Raw genomic sequence first — 24,925 nt, forward strand, 5'->3', positions numbered from 1 at the left:
GACCAAACAACAATATTCTACACTATGCTTGTATCTTCACAATCAGTTCTGAAATATTTTAATCTAATTTTATCCTGCTGTCCTTTTGTCCAGTTTCAGCATCGAAAGGTCTTTCTTGATATTGTTTTTAGAAATTGTAAAGTAACTCATTTTGTTTCTCATTTTTCTAATAATTCCTCTCGGTTTAAAAGTGTTTGACTCCAGTTTCTCTTTGTATCTTCTGCATTTTTGGTTTGTTTGTGCTTTGCAGCTTCTTGAATTACTACGAAAAACACAAAAATAATATAAGAAACAAGGAAACAAATACTACAATCAACTAGAGTGATCTTGCCAAGAGACACAATCCTAAATCCCTATAAAACTCCCTTTTACACAGCTCGGGAACATTGCGGTGTAACTGGTAGTCCGGTATAAACTCGTTTACATGTTTTTGTTGTTTTACAGTAGATAATTTTATAAATACTTCTAATAACATGGTTCTCCAACTTCTTTCTGTTTTCGTTAAATACAATCATTCTATATTCAATTGATGGTGTTGTATTCAAAATTTCGTCATTATTTTTAATTTTCTATTTATTCCTAATATTTCATTGAATGGTTCGATGAGATTTCTACAACAATATTACTGGGATGACCTAATACGTTCTGAAGTTAGCTATTACTCTCTGAACTGTTTTGATAATTCATATTCGTACTCACTCTTGATCAATAATTTGTATTTAACAGCCTGTTTTTGATCCATTTATCATATTTTCCCTTCTTCATGAAACTTGACATTAGGATTTTTACGTAATAATCTATTTCTATGTTCGGTTTCTTATATTTTCCTAATAGAAATTTCGTTTCATTTCTTGCAGTAAACCTTTGTAAAATTTCGGCGGTGTTTCCATTTGTTTATCAAGAGCTGCGAGAAACCGGGTCGTTCATGTCTACGAGCGGTTTAATCTTGCACCTGTAGTATTTGTATGGGATTGTAGACTAGCGTAATATGCCGTTTAAATATCTTAATGTCATGTTGTAAATTAGTGGAGTTTTTCCTTACACAATTCATGTAGATTGATGATTGTCAAAGGCCTTCTGATTGTGGAAGCTGTTGGTGACAGAAGGACCATGCCATCTACAATCTTCGATTTCGGTTATCTTTTTACTACAAGATGAATTTTCACACCATCTTCACCATCTTTTCCTTTCTCGAAATCTTATTTTTTTCCAGATATTTCTTTAATCTCTGATACTATCGCACTTTAGTGAAGGTGCGTGGCTTAGTGGTTAGAATTTTCGGCTCATGGTCGCAAGGTCACGAGTACGGTGCGTTATGTCCTTGAGCAAGACACTTTATTATAAGTTGCTTCAGTCTTAGCTAGCAGAAATGAGTAATACCTGTATTTCAATGCGCCGCCTTGTCTCTTTCTAACTCACTGTGAATCTCCCAGAGAACTATGTTAAAGGTACGCGTGTCTGTGGAGTTTTACCCACTTCCACGTTAAGTGCACGATAAGGTTGTTCCCTCGACTGGATCAACTGGAATGCTCGTCGTCGCAAATCGACGGAGTGTCAATTCTTTTTCTTATCACATTAAAGAGTATTAAACTATAGAAAAGCATGTTTATATTTCTGATGGCTTCCTAAACAGTCAGGTGTTGTTTCCGGTTTCTTTGAAAACACTGTGAAATATTTTTGGCAGTACTTTACGCGAGCTTGATAAATATTCCAACCTGGAATTTGAGATTTTATTATTTCCTGATGCATTATAGGTTTCCGCAGTGTGTAGCACTTGAGGTATTCTTGATATTGTTTACCACTGTTATTCTGGCGCCGAGATATTATTTTGATAATCTCGTCCATTGTAGGTCTTTTGCTATCTAAACATCTCCCTGGAATTCTTCAAATCTTCTTGTTATTGGTACTGTAATGTTTTATATGCTATCTTAGTTATTGATAAAATCTTTTGGGGGTATAGTAGAGCTATTTGTTTTGTTCAAAGAATCGTTGCTCCTCGTAGCAACGGATTCTTTGCAATTAGCTGAAATTTTGCAGCCTCATGCGTATTTTAAATCTTAGAATGCTATTTTGTGTTATATTTCTATAGCATTTGTCTTTTGTTTTTCAATTGCCTTGATGTCATTAGGGATTGAGTGTTTGATATTTTCCCGTTTATTTTGTGTATGTTTGCTATCCACGTTATTCAATTATTTTGATATTGCTTGTTGAGAGATCTTGAGGGAACACTCATATTTCAAATGAAACTACATTGCTGCTGCATATATTATTTTGCTTGCTCTACTAAGATTAATATTCGCTTGCTTTCTTGATAAGTTTTCTAGATACTCGTTAAAATAGCAACATACAAAAATGTATGATCTACGCTTTTATTGTAGCTATTTTAACATTAACTTTTATAATTAAGAGGGATTTTCATAAGTCCATACTTAGCTCTTGTTTTAATGAATCTAATTATTTCCTTTTTTGATATTCATTAATTTTCATATTTACGACATTCGATTTCTGAATCTTCCTCATATTTTCTCATATTTTGCTCTTCAAATTCAATTTTTCATACACAGTTGTCTATAAGTGCTTTAGGGTTTGGTTTCTTTATGGTTTATTATTTAACTTGTTCGGCAAGTATCACGTCTAATTCCGTGGCCTCTGTTTTCTATGTTTTCTAGAGTAATGATTTTATTCTTGTTTTCGTTTTTGTTACTTTTTTGTTCGTTGTTTGCAATTTTTATTTTATCGTTCAAGTGTTCTATTTCTACGCCTAGCACCTTATATTTAAATATTTTTTTTACTTGATCCAATCATTGGACTGCGGCAATGCTGTGGCACTGCCTTGAAGTCCTTTTACCGAACAAGGTGACGCCAGTATTTATTTTTAAAGTCTGGGGTATTCATTCTATCGATTATTTTACCGAAACGCTAAGTCACGAGGACTAAACAAGCCAACGCCATCTGTCAAGCTGTGTGGTGGTGGGACAAAAACAGACACAGACATATGCATATAGGATGGATTTCCACAGTTTCGGTCTCTCAAATTCATTCACAAGGTATTGGTCAACAAGGGGTCATAGAAAAAGGCACTCGTCGAAGATGCTACGCTGTGGGACTGAACCGTAAACCCAATGGTTGCAAAGCGAGTTTCTTACCACAAAACCATACCTGGAATAATTTGGTATTACGGTTAAAATTACTTTTAAATCAGGAGTATTTTACAAATACCGCCTTTCTATCATTTTCTGAAATCTATTGTTCTATATTTTAGAGATGAGAAATTGTGTACATTATTTACATTGGACGGACAGGTGTCCATACTTTGTTGCTACCACAACGTTTCGGCTGATGTAGTCTCTAACCTTCAGCAGGTGACTCGGTGGGATTTCGAATCCAACCCTTTATTTGACTCATGGGGTACTCTTTACTCATTCCTAAGGTATTTGCTGCTGATTGTTACTCTTTGCTCTTTTATTTGTTTCAGTCATTTGCTGTAGTACCGCCTTTAGTCGAGCAAATCGACCTCAGGACTTATTACGTACACACACCAGTATCGTTTGTCAAGCGATAGTGGTGGGGGGAATAAACACACACACACACACATACACACACACATTTTCGTCCTCAGAAAATCCCTTGCTGCCTGTCCTTCATACTGCCGCCGTTCCATTGCAGTTGGTTTCATTGTATATTATTAACTACGCTGATTTCACCGATCCCGGGTGCCCTGCGAAGGTCATGGAAACAACTCTTAGTCTAGACCAGAAAATGAAAAATAAAACAAGCAAATAAAAACATAGGCGTGGCACTGTGATAAGAGGCTTACTTCCCACATAACAATATGGTTCCGGGTTCAGTCTCACTGCGTGGCACCTTCGGCGAGTGTCTTCTACTATGGCTTCGGGTCGAAATGAGTGGGTTTGGTAGACAGAAACTGAAAGAAGCCCATATTATATATATCTTTGCGTGTGCGTCTTCGTGTCTGTGTTAGTCCCAAACCACCGCTTGACAACCGGCGCTGGTTTGTTTGTGTCCTCGTAACATAGCGGTTGGGCAAACAGATAGATAGCATAAGTACCAGGCTTTGGAAAAAAAAAAAAAAGTAGTGGGGGTAGATTCATTCGTTTACAAACTCTACAAGGCGGTGCCCCAGCACGGCCGCGTTCTAGTTACTGAAACAAGTAAAAGATATAAGAGAAAACTACAAATAAACAAAAATAAATATACAATAAATACATAAAAACTCAGAAGAACACAGATCAACAGAGGTAAAAACAAACCAGAAATTTGATTTAAAAACGCGTTAGGTCTTCCTGCCATAATTAAAATTCTATGTTTATCAAGAGATAAGAGAAACTAAAACGTAAACATGATTCTTAGTTATGCAGCTCACCGGATTCTTACCACTTTCCTACATCATTCATTACACTTCTGACTTATTCATAATAAGTTACCGTAGAGCGAAATCTAAACAAGACTCAGCGTACCGTATATTCAATTTGTTGTTTGTTTTCTCCTCTTGTACTTTTTCATTTTTTTTTTTCGCTGTTCAGATTTTTAGCTTTTAACTTTTTTGGTAGGCCTGTCTTATTAGCCGAGCGGAACCTAAGTCACTTTTACTTATTGTTTTTCTTTTTTTTTGCAAGCTTCATTTTCTCTTCAAAAACTAGTGCGTGTGTATATCTATCTATCTATCTATCTATCTATCTATCTATCTATCTATCTATCTATCTATCTATCTATCTATCTATCTATCTATCTATCTATCTATCTATCTATCTATCTATCTATCTATCTATCTATCTATCTATCTATATGTATATATATATACATATATATGTATATATATATGCGTGTATGTATATATATATATATATATATATGTATAGGTATACATGTATACATGCGCATATAAATATATATACATGTATGTATATACATACATATTCTTTCATTTTGTTATATATTTTCATCTAATCCCATTTTCCATTTTGTTACATGCTATATGTACATACATACCTATGTATACACAATCACACACACACACACATATATATATACACATACACACACACACACATATATATATATATATATATATATATATATATATATATATATATAACATTATAACATACATGTACACACACACATACATATATGCGCATGTATGCATGTATATTGTATTCATTTGAAAATTTCCAATTAAAATAAACTATTTTCTATTCCTACACTTTCATATTTAAACTTTCAATATCCATTCACCATAACAAAATAATAAAAAGACAACAAATAGAAAAACAAAAAAAAAACAAAACAAATGTCAATAATAAAGGATTGACGGGAAAAAATTCCCAACTGAACAGATAATTATAACAAACAGTAGCCAGACATAAGAAGCTTCAAATGATTAAAGAGGAAATAAATAACAGTGGTAGCTGTTAGCGAGGTTTCATCTCAGCTCGTTTGAATTTACTTACCGGATGGAGAATTTTGTTTGTTGCGTTCATTTACTAAGGCCTCTCGTAACTACCACCTGGCAGACGTTTAGATAAATTACAGTGCAACAGTTGTTATTTGATGCAAACAAATTAGATGCTAAATTGCTTTTGCCTGCAGAAGTAATATACTTGTCAGTAACCGCCTTCGGTTCATGAAAAATTGCAATTAAAGCCTCGTATGTTATTACCATTTTGTTTTATTATGCAATGTTGATATACATACTTATACTTGTATAGAGATTAATGCAAGCCTGCATATCTCTATACATATGTGTCCATAAGTATGTGTACTTGCGAAATCGTGTGTGCATGTGTATATATATATGTATATGTGTGTGTATATGTATATATATATATGTAATTATATATATATATATATATATATATATATATATAATATATATATATATATATTATACATACATCTATGCATGTATGTACGTATGTAAGTACATATATATATATGATTGAATATATATTATGTATGTATACAATATAAATACATACACACACACACATAGATAATTGTTTATGTGCGTTTATGTCTATATATCTATATATCCATATACATTAATAGATATGTGTTCATGTGCGTGTGTGAATGTGTGTGTGAGTGTGCATGTGAATGTGTGTGTGTGAGCGTGAGTGTGCGTGTGTGTGTGTGTCTGAGTGTGTGTAAATTGTCTGCTGATAAAATGCTTTTTTCCCATGATCTTTCTATAACGAATGTAACCAGAAGGTTACGTAAACCTTATTTGGTAAAGTTTATAAAAGCTCTAATACAAGAGTTAAATAAATCTTTTGGCCGATGTTAATTCTTTCTGAGCTTGACAAGAACCGGTATGTCCATGCAAATAAATGTATCTGCACGTGCATGAGTGTTTATATATACCGTTTATATATATATGTATTGTATATATATATATATATATATATATATATATATATATATATATATATATATATATATATATACGTATGCATTCATGGAAATATACATACATATATATATATATATATTATATATATATATATATATACATACATATACTTTTACATATATACATACGTATGCAAGTATGTAAATATATATATATGTACATACGAATGCATTTATGTAAATATACATACATATATGTATACACACACACGCAAACACACACACACACCACACACACACACACACACACACACACGCACACGCACACATATGTATAGGGTGACCCCAAAGTAGGTTTACAATTATCACGCAGGCACTTTAAATTTCTTTTAAAACATTTTAATACATTTACATTTCTATATTACAAGCTGGAAATGGAGTTGACAAAATTAACTAAATTAGCATACAATAATGGTTTCATATTTTTTTTATAATTAAGATCTAAGCTGTTAATATATGAATGCGCATGAGATAATTGAATTACTGTAGACCTACTTTTGGGCCACCCTGTATATACGTATGTAAGTGTATGCGTTTTGAATAATTTCATAATATAACTATGTTAGGTCCTTACACTGCCAACACCCGTATCTTCGGTTATCCTATGTTGTTTAACTTAATGCCTAAAGGATTGTACTTCTCTAAAGAGAAGCTTCATAAAATGTTCGGCAAAGGAACTTATCAATCAACTTAAATAGAAGTTTTGCAACGTAGAACAGCTTTAGTATTGAGTGATGCGGAAATTAAGAATGCACGAATATTGACGATTGTCATAAAATTAATGGAAAAAATTTCTAGCAAGCATGAATATTGATGATTGTCAAAAAGCTAATGGAAATATGACTATCAAGAAGTATAGTTGTAGGAAAGTAAATTTTAAAATATTTTTTTTTTTACTCTAGGCACAAGGGCCGAAATTTGGGGGAGGGGGCAAATCGATTAGATCGACCCGGTACGGAACTGGTACTTAATTCATCGACTCCGAAAAGATGAAAGGCAAAGTCGACCTCAGCGGAATTTGAACACAGACGAAATACCTATTTCTTTATTACCCACAAGGGGTTAAACACAGAGAGGAAAAACAAGGACAGACAAACGGATTTAAGTAGATTATATCGACCCCAGTGCGTAACTGGTCCTTAATTTATCGACCACGAAAGGATGAAAGGCAAAGTCGACCCCAGCGGAATTTGAACTCAGAACGTAAGGACACGAAATACCGCTAAGTCATTTCGCCAAAATTTGAAATCTTTATGTTCTGAGATCAAATTCCGCTCAAGTCAGCTTAACCTTTCATCCTTTCGATATCGATAAAATAAGTACCAGTTAAGCAATGGGTTTGATGTACTGGTGTCTATAGCATGGATATATGCACTGATTTAAAAAGAAATTGTTGTTGCACTAGGTTTTAATTCAATTAAAATAATCCCTTACGCTCACACATATATCTTCTGCCAGAGCTCTGGGCCGACCAAAATTTCTGTGGATTTGGTAGACACAAATGAATAAAAAACCTACCATGTATGTATGTGTATATCTGAACGTGTGTGTTTGGGTTTGCTTTCGTCCCACACGACCGCTTGACAACCGGTGTTGGTACGTTTCCGAACCCATAGCCTAGCAGTACGGTGTAAGGGTGCGATAGAATAAGAACCAGCTTTAAAAGAATAAGTAATGGAGTCGATTCCAATTCCTCCGACTAAACCGTGGACTACAGCATTAGAATATTTTAGCTCTTATTTCTAGTAATAACACTCTTGTCACATTTATAATTATAATTTTCACTTTTGTTGAAATATTGCAAACTGCTGTTTATATATGTGTGTATGTGTGAAGGTCGGTTTCTTGCCACAAAGCGTACCTTTATGGCGTTGAAAACATGTGCTGATTTTCAAAAAGTAAAAGTGTAAACACAAAAATTAAAAGGGTGGCTTATTAGCAATTAGAACCTAAAGGCAAAATGAATAGAGATCACTAAAGTGATGGGGTGGGGGTGCCGAGTAGCACCGCTTATGCTACAATAAGAGTTAAATTAACTCTAAATCCGCTAAAGCATTATACTTAATGACTAACAAAGGGAGGTAAGACTCTAGCGTTCATTGCCACCCTTTTTATTTGATGTTTACACTTTTGCCGTTTTGAAAATCAGTACACAATTTCAACGGTTTTTCTTATAAGATTCACAGAAGAAGTTGAGTTTAACCCTAGGCGTTAAGAGCCGGTGATGAGGATTAAGGTAGTCTGCACCGAAATTCGAAATCGAGATACGGTTATGTAGGACTTACCTCGCTTTGTCATTCATTAACAATAATGTTTTAGTGGATTTCGAGTTAATTTAACACTTATTTTAGCACAAGCCAGGCTAGTCAGTACCCCCCCGTCACTTTTGTGACGCTTATTAATATATATATATATATATATATATATATAGATGAGAGAGAGAGAGAGAGGGGGAATTTTTTACCACTATGTGGAAACCCTTATGCTAGAAGAAGATCCGTTATGGTCTTAACCACTAAGAATTGTTCTCCAGAAAATTTAGCACACCAGAAATGTAAGCGAGCAGGACAAATGAAAACTAACAAAAATATAGATTAATCATAAACAATTGTCTCACTATCAACAAATTACGTAGTTTTACTTACATAAATTATCTGTAGATCGTCAGTATGCTAGACCACTGGTGTTAAAATTGATATCCAATTTTTCACCCTCATTTTGATATATATATATATATATATATATATATATATATATATATATATATACATATATATATATAGTTCAAGTTTACAGAAAACAAAAGACGAAGACAGGCGAAAAAACAACAAGCAGGTGTATTAGTTTAGCTCTCTGAAAGAATGGAAAAGTCTTTGACGTCCCGAAACCATGCTCTTCGACAGGAAGGATTGAAAGGGCAACAAAAAGGAAAGAAAGAAAAAAGAAAAAAACGGAGAGGAACGAAACAAACTGAGAGAGAATAAAATATTATGGGTTAAGAGTTCAACTTGAAATGGTAAGAAGAAAAAGCCGGAGTGAAAGGGAGATAACAAAGCATGCGGAGTTCTGTTTTTGATTCGACGTTCATTCGGAATGCTCACAGCAGCCATATTCATACCGCTCTATGTCACTCTGGTGAGACCCATATTGAGTCCAGAAGCTGGCTACCCGCATGGTTCTTGATCTCAAGCATTTGTCCTATGAAGAAAGGCTGAAGACGCTCGACCTTTATTCTCTAGAAAATCGACAACGCCGTGGTGTTCTCATTCTCGCTCACAACATCATAAGCGGAAAGTGTAACCTCTCGAAAGAGCTGTTCTTCACTCCTGCTCCAGAGCGTCGGCTGCGGGGTCACTCCAAAAAGCTCTATCTGCAATGATTTCATCTCAATCGAAGGAGAGGGGCTTTCTCCATCCTGGTTGCGGATCCGTGGAATAAGCTGCCGGACGAGATAGGGAAGATGCCGACGACCGCTCGGTTCAAAGTCTCTCTTGACCAGAAATGGCCTGAACTCTTTGCATGAACACCCTCACTGTACATAATTCCATGTCCCCCTACATGGCCTTGCCTTTTGCTTTTTGAGCCAAAAAATCAACTTAACTTAACTTAACACTGATTTGGCCGATCTAAGGTGAGCAAGTTACAGTGAAAGATGAAATAACAACATGATTGCTACTCTTACATGAATGTTAATTGAAGTCGTAACTATTCTTTTGTTCTTAATTTTGTAATAAATTCATTATTGCGGTTACCATTTCTGAGCTAAACATATTTAGTGAAAGTTTACAAATGAAATGCCTACACGTGATTCCTTAAAATCAGGATTAAAAAAAATGTGTCGGGAGCCCACCCAGATGTTAGCTATTTCTCTCTTCACAATGGCATTGAAAAGACATGACCAGATAGCAATTAATAATTTCGTTTCGTTCTAACTTGCTTAGCCTACCATATGACGTCACCACGAGTTGAAACACTGCGGAAGTAAGGGGAACAGTAGAAATCTCTGTCTAGAAACATACGAATAAATATGCAGACTTATATAAACACTCACACACGGATATATACTTGTGTGCACACATATAAATATCATACGGACATGAGTGTACATATATATATATATATTATATATATATAATATATATGTGTGTGTGTGTGTGTGTGTGTGTATATGTATATATATATAAATATATGCATATATTTATATATATATATGTATATATATATTATATATTTATGTATGTATATATATATGTATATATGTATATATGTATATATATATATAAATATATGCATATATTTATATATATATGTATGAATATATTATATATTTATATATGTATATATATATGCATATATTTATATATATATATGTATGTATATATTATATATTTATATATGTATATATATATATATATGTAATTAAAGACTAAAGTGTTTACATTCGAAAAAGATTCAGAGAATTGAAATAATGTATGTATCTAAACTGAAACGCCAGGTGCATACGCTCTTTTCTTCACCCGCACACAAGCACAAAAATACGTCTACATCTCTGTGTATTGCGGCACACACACAGACACACAAATACACACACACACACACACACACATAATAATATATTTGTGTGTGTGTGTATTATGGTCTCTGTAAACGCATACATATAAATATTGATAATCCTGTTAGTCTGCCATTATGTACACACACATACACACATACATATATGTATGTATACATGTATAACATATACAAATATATATATATATATATATATATATATATATACACTAGCAGAGATACCCGGCGTTGCCCGTGTTACATACAATTGAAGAATTAGACTTTTCTGTTATATTTTCTCTAATGAACTGGAATATCTATGTTTCGAAATTCATCAAAATTGCTGATGAGGGTTATTTTCCTCTTTACCCCCCCCCAAAAAAAAAAAATTGTAATCGTGCCACATATATCCCATACTACTGATTTTTATGCGCATATTCCAAAATCCCAGTCTTATTGAACCTGTTTAAAAGATTTTGCTCCCGAAAAATGGAGGTTATAGAGCTCAAAAATGTGAGAGTTAAGGCCCCTGTTGGGAGTGGGCATCTTAATTTCAACCAGAGAAGTTGAATTGTTGAGAATCTTTTTAACTTGGGTCTTATATCTATTGTTTGAATTTCTTTGAAATAGGAAATATATGTTCACTGGGTTTGTAAAAGAGAGCAAAGCTACAGGAATGATCACAATAAGCAGTCCCTACTCTAGTCGTTACCACTCCAAATGTAGGATTCCTCACCATCCAGGTGACAGGCACAGCCGTAAGATGCATTACAAATCTATAGTAATTGGAAGGGTGTGACCCAACTGAAATAAACATCAACAACTGTGTGACGTGAGGGCTAAGAGGAAATGAAAGTATTACCTCTAGAGTTTGCAAATGACCACTATACTGATACGTAACTGGACAGAATAAATATACAATCTATAAATACCTTTAAATAACCAGTCACTCATCTGGGAAGGCCTTGAAATCAATGTTACCATGTGGGGAATATGTATGACCCAGTGATAATAAAAAGACTGAAAGGAGGTCTGCAATCAAATATCTTTACTCAAAGCTTTGCAACTGAATCAGTGGAGGCAACGATGCCTCTCATTTACTTGACAATTTTGCAGCACATTGCAGAAATCACAATGTAAGTTAGTTAGTTAGTAGTTAATTTGGCTCAAAAGCAAATAGCAAGGCCATGTAGGGGGACATGGAGTTAAGTACAGGGTAGTGTTCATGTAAAGAGTTCAGGCCACTTGAGGTCAAGGGAGGCTTTGAACAAAGCGGTCGTCGGCATCTTCACCATCTCGTCTGGCAGCTTGTTCCACGGATCCGCAACCCGGACGGAGAAAGCTCCTCTCCTTCGATTGAGATGAAATCGTCGCAGGTAGAGCTTTTCGGAATGACCCCGCAGCCGACGCTCTGGAGCAGGAGTGAAGAACAGCTCTTTCGAGAGGTTACACTTTCCGCTTATGATGTTGTGGGCGAGAATGAGATCACCACGGCGGCGGCGTTTTTCAAGAGAACAAAGGTCGAGCGTCCTCAGCCTTTCTTCATAGGACAAATTTTTGAGACCATGAACCATGCGGGTAGCCAGCTTCTGGACTCTTTTGAGATGCTGTATGTCTTTGAGGAGATAAGGAGAAGAGGCTTGAATCCCGTATTCCAATTTGGGTCTCACCAGTGTGACATAGAGTGCTGTGAGCATTCCGAATGACCGTCGAATCAAGAACAGAATTCCGCGTGCTTTGTTGGCAGCATGGACGCACTGGGCCGAAGGCGAAAAGGAGGAATCCACCAAGATACCCAGGTCCTTTACCTGATCGGTCCTCTCCAGCAGCAGACGACCCGGCTCGAAATCAAGTTGAGTTGCAGGAGGAGAGCCAACAGGCAGATGACAGCACTTTGACACGTTCAGACACAGGTCCCATTCGTTAGACCACTTCCAAATTTGGTGGAGGCATCGACAAAGATCCTCTATATCACCGCGAGGAGTGACCAGTTTGATATCGTCGGCAAATAGAAGGGTGTGTTGCGTGAGGTCGTCGGGCAAGTCATTTATGAAGACTAAGAACAATAAGGGCCCAAGCACTGAACCTTGAGGCACGCCACTGTTCGCACTGGACTTGGAAGGAGCGATCTGAGAGGAAGGCACCAACCCATCGTACAATATCCGGATGGAAACTATATGCTTGAAGCTTGACAAGTAATAAGCGGTGGTTTACCGAGTCAAAAGCTTTGGCAAAGTCCAATAAAACGATGTCAACAGCATCACTATCATCGAGGATGCGCGTCACCAATTCTTCCATTACCAGTAAGTTGGTCAAGCATGATCTCTTCGGCACGAAGCCGTGTTGGGAATCAGAGATAGAAGCTGTGTTTTGGAGGTGGAGCATCATACTTTTCTTAAGGATGGTTTCGATCATCTTGCTGATTATTGATGTAAGGGAAACCGGTCGGTAGTTAAGCGGGTCTTCGCGGCTCCCTTTCTTGAAAATTGGGCAGATTATCGCTGTTCTCCAGTCCGCAGGTATAACACCCGTCGCCAATGACATATTGAATAGACGTGTTAAGGGCTCGCAGATGACCGGAGCCAACGCTTTGATAACCCGTGGGTGTATGCCGTCAGGGCCGTGACCCTTGTTGACATCGAGGCCTAAGTGTATGTCAAAGCAAACTGTTACACTGTTGTACCATTGAATTACAAATAATGCTCATCTTCTATGCTCGGATGACCCAACAGCTTCCAAGAGTACAACTATTCGTCTTTGCTAAGATAAAATGACGAAATTGTGGGTGTTAAGTCCCCATGAAGGGGTCTTTCTAACTTGTAAGATGAAGAAATTTTATAAATATTACTTCATTTGTATCTAATATCTATGGTTAAAATTTCCTCAACAGCAAAAATATATGAATTGTCATGGGGGTTATGGCCCTTATGCATAGAATATAATTTCAAAATTTCATAAAGATCCATCCAGTACTTTTGACTTAGTTTTGGATCATAAAAGAAATGACTAAAATTTGGGAGTTAAGGCCCCCATTAGGGTGTCTTTGAATCCTCATGTGAAGTGGAAACTTTGAGAATACTTTTTGATGTGTGTCAATTACCCATGGTTGAAATTTCATCAACATCGAAAATTTATGAATTTAAGCCATCTGAAATTCAAACCATACATATTGCATTATACCCGCCCTTTTGCATTGAATCTAAGTTTCAAATATCATAAGGATCCATTCAGAAATTTTGGTCCATGAAATTGTATGAAACACACAGCATTACCCTTCTCCCTGGACTTCGATTTTGGGTTCCAAATTTCATTATGATCGGTGCAGCAGTTTTCGAATGTATAAGTAATACACGAACGCATAAAGATATTGTCTTTGATATAATAAATATGAATGTACACCTATACATACATGATATATATATATAATATATATATATATATATATATGTGTGTGTGTGTGTGTGTGTGTGTGTGTGTGTGTGTGTGTGTGTGTGTGCGCGTGTGTGTGTATTATATAGATAAATTGATAGATACAACTGAGTGGGCAAACGAAAATATGAGATACTGTAAATAAACGAACACCAGTTGCGAGCCAGTGATGAGGGAGAAACACAAAGACACACACAAAGACTTTCATATACATACATATATATACGATTGATTTATATCAATTTCTGCCAACAAAATCCACTGACAAGGCTTTGGTTGGTCTGAAGCTATGGCAGAAGACACAAGACACAGTGGGACTGAACCGAGGACCATGCGTTTTGGAACGAAGTTTGTTACCACAGAGCCACACCTGCACTTATGTATGTGTGTGTGTATGTGTGTATGTGTATATATATTTATGCGTGTATATGTGTGAATATATGCGTTCATATTACATGTACATCTATCTATATATATACATCTACACATATTCATGTATACATACAAATATATATGTATAGAAATAAATGTATACATATACAGCTACACATACACACAAACACACATACATAGGTGCAGGTGTGGCTGTGTGGTAACAAACTTCGTTCCAAAACACATGGTCCTGGATTTAAATTTAATTTTAAAATAATATGGGTGAGAAATTGAATATTAATTTGATTAATATGAATTGAAAACCGGTGGTGTAGCATATAAGACCATAGCGGATTTTCTTCTAGCAAAATGGATGTCCACTGTTAATGGTTCATCCCTCTTATATAATAGTTCGTCTTTAATAGTTTCAGTATTAAAGTGAAAGTATCTGACATTACAATAGAGAGATGTTTTTGTTTCAATTTTAGCACGTAATACTGAAATAGTGGAGAAGATATGATATTGCTATGGGCTCGCCCTAGGAAAAAGTTAATTTTTTTTGCCGATGACACTCCCCGGACCCTAAGTAAGCTATGTGTAAAATTCGAATGAAATTGGTAGTGTAGTTCTCAAGTTTTAGGGAATAATACTGGAGAAGATATGTCATTACTGTGGGCTCGCCTTTGGCAAAAAGTTAAATCTTTTTGCCGATGACTCTCCCCGGACCCTAAGTAAGCCATGTGTAAAATTTGAATGAAATTGGTTGTGTAGTTCTCAGGTTTTAGGGAAACACACTGACAGACGGACACACATTCTCAGTTTATATATATATATATATATATATATATATTATATATAATACATGTATATATTTTAATGTGGATACATGTATTATATATATATATATATATATATATATGAAGCTGAAATCCATTGAGGCGTATTTTCATACAGTATAACATATATAGCATTTTTTTAAATGTATATATGTGTATATATATATATATATATATATATATATATATATATATATATATATATATACACGCATACATAGCATATATATTTGTGCATGTATATAAATGTACATGCATATATCATTGCACTTTTGTGTGTATATATTCATGCGTGTGCGTGCTGTCCGTCCGTCCGTCCGTGTGTGTGTGTGTGTGTGCAGTGAAATAAACGTGTGAATATTACCGCCCATGGAGTGGCAGTAAAAATTGAATAACTTCTCTGCTAATAATTAAACATGTCACTTTAGTATGTCAAAAATCTTTAGAGTAATCTTCGCCAAGTGTAAATAAACCTCTACTTGAACGAGAACAAACAGATTTCTCGTTTATATAACACATATTGTAGAAAGTTTTATGCAAACTGCGGTGGAGTGTCGTTGGTCGAATAATCTGTAAAGAACTGGGCGAAATTTCATTTCTTATGGTATTCAGCTACTTCCCCTTATGTTATGAATTCAATTCTTACTGTAATACAATCCAGTTTACATCCAAACTGTCACCTTCGCAAATATTAAATGGTTTATATAATTTGTGAATGATAGTTATACAGTGAATAACCCGGCAAGCTGGCAGAATCGTTAGCACGCTGGACAAAGTGCTTAGGAGAATTTCGCCCGTCGCTACGTTCTGAGTTCAAGTTTCACCGAGGTCGGCATTGCCTTCCATCCTTTCGGAGTCCATAAATTAAGTACCACTGAAAACACTGGGATCGATCTAATCGAGTATCCCTGTCCCCCTAAATTTCACGCCTTGTGCAGTGAGTAAGGCGGTGAACTGGCAGAATTGTTAGCGCGCCAGCTAAAAAGGCCTGACATCATTTAGTCTGTCTACACGTTCTGAGATCAAATTCCGCCGTGGTCGATTTTGCCTTTCATCCTTTTCGGGGTCGATAAAATAAGAATCAGTCGAGCACTGAGGTCGATGTACTCCACTTATTTCCTCCTCCATAATTGCTTCTCTTGAGCTAAAATTTGAAAGTGATATTTATGTAGTGAGTATTATACAACTTATAAATCATATTCTTAATCGTATAGCGTATATAAAATAAAATATGTGCATAAAATCTTCATAATTACAGTTAATGAAATAAAAACACACACTAAATAACAACATAGTATTATCGTGATAATTCTTATATAAATATTATATGAATAATTAAATGGTGCAGACAACGTATAACTATCTAATATCCTGTAAGGCACTCACTAGACTCAGTAGTAAAGAAGGATACATTAACACAGTCATTATCTACCTACCTACCTAACTACCTACCTACCTACCTACCTACTTACCTACCTACTTACCTACCTACATACGTACCTACCTACTTACCTACCTACATACGTACCTACCTACGTACCTACGTACGTGCCTACCTACCTGCCTGCCTGCCTATATCTATCTATCTATCTATCTATCTATCTATCTATCTATCTATCTATCTATATATCTATATATCTATCTATCTATCTATCTTCTATCTATCACTCGGCCCATCAATCTAACTTCAGTAGCAGTTTGCAACCAGTTACTAATTGAACTCGACCAGTCAGACATATATATATAGTCTGTCACACACACACATGTGTGTGTGTTTGTGTGTGTATATGTATGTATGCGTGTATATCCCAAAATTAGGGAATGAAGTAGATCCTGGGATCTTACCTTTACATATATGTCTGTCTGCCTGCCTGCCTGCATGTCTGCCTGTCTGTCTGCCTGCTTGCCTGCCTGCCTGCCTGTCTGCCTGCCTGTCTGTCTGCCTGCCTGCCTGTCTGTCTGCCTGTCTGCCTGTCTGCCTGCCTGCCTGTCTGTCTGTCTGTCTGTCTGCCTGTATATCTGTCTGTCTGCCTGTCTATCTGCCTGTCTGTCTGTATGCCCGTCTGCCCGTCTGCCCGCCGGTCTGACTGCCTGTCTGCCTGCCTGTCTGTCTATCTGTCTGTGTGTGTGTGTGTGTGTGTCTGTCTGTGTGAGTGTGTCTGCCTGTGTGTGTGTCTGTCTGTGTCTGTGTGTGTGTCTGTCTGTGTGTGTGTGTGTGTCTGCCTGTGTGTGTGTCTGTCTGTGTGTCTCTGTGTCTGTCTGTCTGTGTATCTGTGTGTCTGTCTGTGTGTCTGTCTCTCTGTGTATCTGTCTATCTGTATGTCTGTCTGTGTATCTGTCTATCTGTCTGTCTGTCTGTCTCTCTGTGTATCTGTCTATCTGTCTGTCTGTCTGTCTGTATGTATGTCTGTCTTTCTTTCTATTTCTCTCTCTCTCTCTATATATATATATATAACTATAAATGTTTGTTTCTATGTTAAATTATTATAAGCATAATGCTACACTTCACTCAAGGATTATTCAGTACTTCGAGAGTTCGAATTGATCATCTTTAACAAGTGTAGTACTTACAATGACTTCGAAGTTTCGGCCAGCTAAACAGCTAAACCATAACTAGACTGTTCGATTACTGACTCAGCTGGGATACTTCGAAGTGAGTATGTACGTATATGTGTATGTGTCTGTGTACACACACACACCACACACATATTAATAATATATATTATATATCACAATCAAGGAACGGCCATATAGGCCATTCACCCACTAGAAATAACAGCCAAAAGCTGTTATTTCTAGTGGGTGAATGGCCTATTATGGCCGTTCCTTGATTGTGATATTGAACTTAAAAATGGTTTATGACTATTTAATTTTTTCCCACTAGGCCGCTGGGGGCAAAAGAATTCTACAAAATTTTTTTGCCTCCCTATATTGATTAATTAATAATATATATATAATTATATAATATATATTATATATATCTATATATATATGTCTTCAGGTGCTTAGTCCCAGCTGGCGGGGATGATTGCCTCCCCTTTACAAATATAAGGACACAGAAAATGTGTCAAAGCCGACAAGAGACGTCGATGTTCCTAGGGCTAAATGGCGGTGGTGCAATTCCCTTACGGGACTGTCACGTTGAGTTGACGGTATACGACCACTATATCGCTCCACCACCGCTTATGTCTCTCTGAGACATTTAGAAATTCAATATTTCTAATATAGATATATATATAATATATAATATATAGATACACACATATATATATATATATACATATATATATATATATAATACATATATATATATTACATAACATATATGATATATACATATATGTACACACACTATATATATTATATATATATATATATATATATGTTTGTGTGTGTGTGTGGGTTATAATCCTTAAATCCTTAAAAATGTTTTAGCTCGAAGGCCGCGGCCATGCAGGGTCACCACCGCTGAATGAGCTACACTAATATGTGAATCCACCTCTGATACGTGGCACTTGATCAACAAGGAAGTTCGATGCTGTTGCCCGCATCTGCGTTTCCTGTCGTGAGGTAGGTTCATCTGGGACCCCCGACAAAAAGGGATCCAGTTTATTTTTAAAGAAACCCATATCCACACTATGTAAGTCTCTCAGGCATTTAGGGAGGATGTTAAAGAGCTGTGGTCCTCTGAAACCCAAGCTGTTGCAGTATCTGGACCTGTATTTTGATGGGGATGTTAGAATCTTTGGCACCATACAGTGGCGCCCCGTTCTGCGGTTTGAATGCCAAAGTTTGGGACAAGACCCTCCAGCATTTTCCAGATGTATATCACCGCATATCTCTTCCGCCTCCGCTCTAGGGAGAAGAGGTCTAATACTTTCAGTCTTTCCCAGTAGCTGATATTTTGCATTCAGACGATCTTCTTTGTGTAGCTTCTTTGAAGTTCTGCTGTTAGTTTTATATTGTGTGGTGACTATAGTTGGGAGCAGTAGTCCAAGCGGCTGGGGACGAATGTTTTCCAGAGGACCATCAGTGTCTCCTTCTCTCTTGTTCTGAAAGTTCGGAGAATCCATCCAGCCAGCCGTCTGCATTTTATCACCAGATTAGTAATATGCACTTGGAAAGATGCATCATTGCTCATGTCAATGCCCAGATCACGCACTGATTTTGACTCAGGGATTGCAATTCTTCTTGGGCCAGTGTATCCAATCTGCACGTCGTTTACCTTTGTGTGCTAGGTAGCGCAGGGCCTGGAACTTACCTGCATTAAACTGCATGTTGTTGTCCTCAGCCCACCTGTATATTGTATCCAACTCCTGTTGCAGAAGCGCAATATTTTCAGGGTTTTGTATTGTGTGGGAGACTTTTGTGTCATCTGCATAGCTAGCAAGGGTGGCCATCGTAGCAACTGAAGGCATATCTGAAAGGGCCACTATGAACAGCAGTGACCCCAAGACAGTGCCCTGTGAAACACCGCTTGTTATTTGTGTTTCCTTGGAGGTGGCTCCATTACTCACAACTGCCTGTCTTCTGTCTTTTAGGAAGTTGTGCAGCCACTCTCCAAGTTTTCCGCCTATACCGAGACCACGCAGTTTGTGATAGATCATACCGTGGTCGACTTTATCGAAGGCTTTTGCAAAGTCGAGATATATTACATCCACATTTGAGCCATTTAGTAGCTGTTTTAACTCCCAGTCATAGTGTTGCAGGAGCTGTGTTAAGCAGCTTCTACCTGGTCGAAATCCATGCTGGGTGTCAGACAGCAAGTCATTTTCTTCAAGGAACATGATTAGTTTCTTGCGGACTATTCGTTCCATGACTTTGCTGATGTGTGAGGTCAGAGAGATATGCCTATAATCTTTAGCATCTGCTCTGCTACCTCCCTTATGGATAGGACATATTACCCCTTTTTTCAATTTGACTGGGAGGTTACCACTTGCAAGAAAGCTCTGAAAAAGAAGCTGTAGCGGTTTTGTAAGGGCTCGTTTGCACGATTTGAGAAGGATCGTTGGAAATCCATCAGGTCCAGCAGCTGAGTTTGTGTCAATCTCATCTATGGCTAGTTTGATATCATCATCTTCAATGTTGATGTACTCAATTTTCTTTGTATGTATGTAAAAAAAATATATTATATATATATATATATATATACATACATATATATATATTCATATATATATATGTGTGTGTGTGTGGGTATATATGTAAATGTATGTATATATATAGATATATATATATTATATATATATATATATATATATATATATATATATACAGAAAAAAGAGAGAGAGAGAGAGCGAGAGAGAATAATCCACATTATAGACTTCGGAGAGTCTTTCTCTCGGTAACAGATGGCATCAACTCAATCCAAATACACACAAGACAGAGAGACGCTGTATTAATATTCCATTGTCTTAACACAACTTCCTTTTTAATTTGTCTCTCGATTAACAATGGTTTGGCCCGTTTGTAACTCATAATTCCCTGAATCTAGGGACGTTATTAATTATACATTCAGACACATACGGCTTCGGAATTAATACGCATAAATGTACAACAATGAATATGTGTCCCTTTTCTTAGACATTTCTGTGTAGATGTATATAACCATAATGTTCTCGTCTGTACAGTCCGTTTAGTATTTTCTTGTGTGTCTTGGCCCGCTCGTATGCATATGAAAATCTGTCTGCATATATACAAACGGCTCCTATATGTAAATTCAACATCTTACGGTATCGGACTCGCTAATGGACGCAATCATTAGTTTGTTTTAATGATATACAACAACAATGCATGCTCACAATAGTTTCGTTTGAGTCAATCGCATTCAGCTATCACTGTCACATATTTACATATTCTATATCTTCTGATTTTAAATTCGTGTACACATTTCCTAAGATTTTGACAGGCCACTTCACAAATTAATTCAATGAGTATGTTGTTCAGGTCATCGAACAACTCAATGCTCATAGAGGCGACACAAATATGTATATGTATACATATACATACGACGACAAATATATATATATATACATACATACATATATATATATATATATACATATATATATATATATAATATATATATGCATGTATGTGTGTATGTATGTATCTATATATATAATATATATATATATATTATATATATATATATATATATATTATATATATATATATATTATATATATATATATATATATATATATATATATATATAATATATATATGCATGTATGTGTCTATGTATGTATGGACACAATTATACATAGCTATATGGATATATACGCAGATTCCCTAATATGTTTATTGAATTACATATTGTATGATTCATTCTAAGACTGTTATACGTACTCTACTATATTCATTGTAAATTGACCTTTTTGAGGTCATTGAATCTGTAGATAATCGAAAGTAAGCTCGTCTGTAACTCTAATTCCATTTCTAAGTAATTCTAAATTGATATGATACAATTATAACTCAGTCCGATGCTATGCAGTTGATTGAACCAATGAACAACTGTCTTCGCCTTGGATGCCCTTCACAGAATATCGATGGTTTTACTACTATCAATTACGATATAACTGTAGCCAACCACTTCTATTAACGATTGATACGTTGCAAAACATGATTTTATGAGTTCCGGAAAATGGGTCAGCGTAAAATGGGTGTATGTGTATAATGACCAAGAGTTTCTTTACTTTCTGTCACTAGCATCAGGTGTCAAGCTGTTCCTATGACACAATCTTTCGTAGAGTTCACCATCGCAACCTGGTGTTTTCGGGCCTCTAGAGAAGTTGAGGCAGTTGTTGCTAGTATTTGGAGGAAAGTTGTGCCAATTTGAGGATAATAAATTTAGCTTATATGCCGTTTCAGACTCTAGAACCACAAAAGCTGTGATTTATTACGTTGTGGTTCTCCCTACATGTCACGAACATTTCGAAAACTAATAATTGCCGTAATTTCTCCTCGGATCAAAACATATATGGCATTTTCTATGTCTTGTTATAAATATCAAACACAAAAGCAGTCTATATTTATTTAGAAAGAAATGGAATGTGGTCTTTCAGAATATATAATGATATGGTACGACTGTGCATCTCTATGTTCATTTATCAGTAAAATTTCCCATATCGTCTGAAATAGAGCCACATGTATCAAGATAAACGAGAAAGCAAAATTCTAATTTCGCACTTGTTTTCTATTACATTGAGTAAAACACCGATCCTATGTGTTGTCTAATTATCAGTTTACTCGATAAAATTTGCGCACTTTCACAGGTTCGCAAATGGTTTATAAATAATAGTTTGTTTTAAGGATACAGAAATGTTCCATAATTCGCTGCAAGCGTGAGATGTTATGACTTTAATTCATATCCCAAAGATAGTATAAGCTTACGTGAAGTCTGATAGCTTCAGCAGGAAACAGAAACCTGTTTGCTTAGGAGTCAAGAGTGAATATCATGAAACTTCTATGTTACAGGTCTGTTGTTCTTGGATGCTTTCCGGATTTCTTTTTCTTTATTCTCTAGAGTGCGATAGTTTTTTTTCCGATATTAAAAAACGATAAAGCTTTATATATAAACAAATCTGGGGGACCTGTCGGGACGGCGGCACATCATTCTTCCGATGCCAGATGTTGGTCGGTGTATTTGCCTGTAATCTTTCACAGAAATTCCTGTATTAATTCCCAAATGTTAAACGTATACAAAGAAAATATAACAACTGTAAAGTGAATTAAAACCAACATGAAAGGAATTAGTTCGCGAATACATCTGCATTTGATATTTCCCTCCCGATAATTAGTAACATATATAGTTGCAATATAATAATACACGTATAATGCGTATAATAAATAGTAATTATTATTTCCTTAATTATTTTTTTAGAGAATTCGTTTGAGTTCGTTAGTCGTCAAGAAACTGTATCAACATCTAAGAATTGATAAAACGACTTATATCTACAAATTAGCGTTTATGTATCTCTGTTTATTTTTGGTTTATTTTACATATTCCCGATACAAAAGCGTCGTTTTAGTCTAGAAAGAAGGCACTTTGACTGGAATTTGGACATACTTAAAAGAGAAACAGTAATGTTGTATGTGCATATAAATGTATGTAAGCATGTATGGATGTACACTTGTATGCATATACACATGTATGTGCATGTGTACACATGAGCGCAGACGTTGATGGCATTGCGTATGTGAATCTCATACATAACGCTGTACTTTTAGGTCTTTTTGACTGTAACTTTGATAGCTTAAAGATGTAATCATCCAAATAGGCGTGTTGTTTCGGGTTTTGTAAATCCCGGTTCTCAAGATAGGTATTGAAGCAATTATGCAAACGTTCAAGTCTTTCAATAACTATTGTAAGAATTTGAAATTATAGTCCGAATAGAGTGACTGCATATTACTCAGTTGTTCAGTCCAGACGTGGTCTTTTTCAGTTAGCTTACATATTATGTTATGAAGGCGCACGGCTCAGTGGTTAGAGCATCGAGCTTACGATAGTGAGGTTGTGAGTTCGATTCCTAAACCGGGCTGCGAGTTGTGTCTTGAGCAAGACACTTTATTTCACGTTGCTCCAGTTAACTGAGCTGTAGAAATGATTTACGACATCACTGGTGCCGAGCTGTATCGACCTTTGCCTTTCTCTTGCATAGCATCAGTGGTGTGGAGCGGAAAGCTGGTATGCATGGGCGACTGCTGGCCTTCCATAAACAAACTTGCCCGGACTTGTACATCGGAGGTTAACTTCCTAGGTGCAACCTCATGGTCATTCATGACCGAAGAGGATCTCTCCTCCCCCACATATTATGTTAATATATGTGGCGGCGTGATGGCAGAATCGTTAGCATGCAGGGCAAAATGCGTTCTGAGTTCAAATTCTGCCGAGGCCAGTTTTATTTTTTCATCATTTCGGAGTCGATAAAATAAGTACTAGTTGAGCACTGGGATCGATCTAACTAACTTAGCCCCCGACCCCCGAAATTGCTTGGCTTGTGCCAACATTTGCAACTAATATATTAATATTTAATAGATTACTAGTTTCAATTATTTTGCATAATTTCTTCTCGCTTTCTCAGAACATCGTATCTGCGACTTGACGCTTGAACTTTTTCTATGATTTGATGAGGCTTTGCCCGGGATTAAGTTAGGATTATTCAGCCAATCAAGTTCTTTATTTCAAACCAAACTAAGTAACATCAACGTCAGATATGGGCGAAATCCGTTGAAATTGGTTTATATATATATATATATATGTGTGTGTGCGTGTGTGTGTGTGTGTGCGTGTGTGTATACA

The sequence above is a fragment of the Octopus sinensis genome, linkage group LG5, assembly GCF_006345805.1.
Source record: "Octopus sinensis linkage group LG5, ASM634580v1, whole genome shotgun sequence".
Lineage (NCBI taxonomy): Eukaryota > Metazoa > Mollusca > Cephalopoda > Octopoda > Octopodidae > Octopus > Octopus sinensis.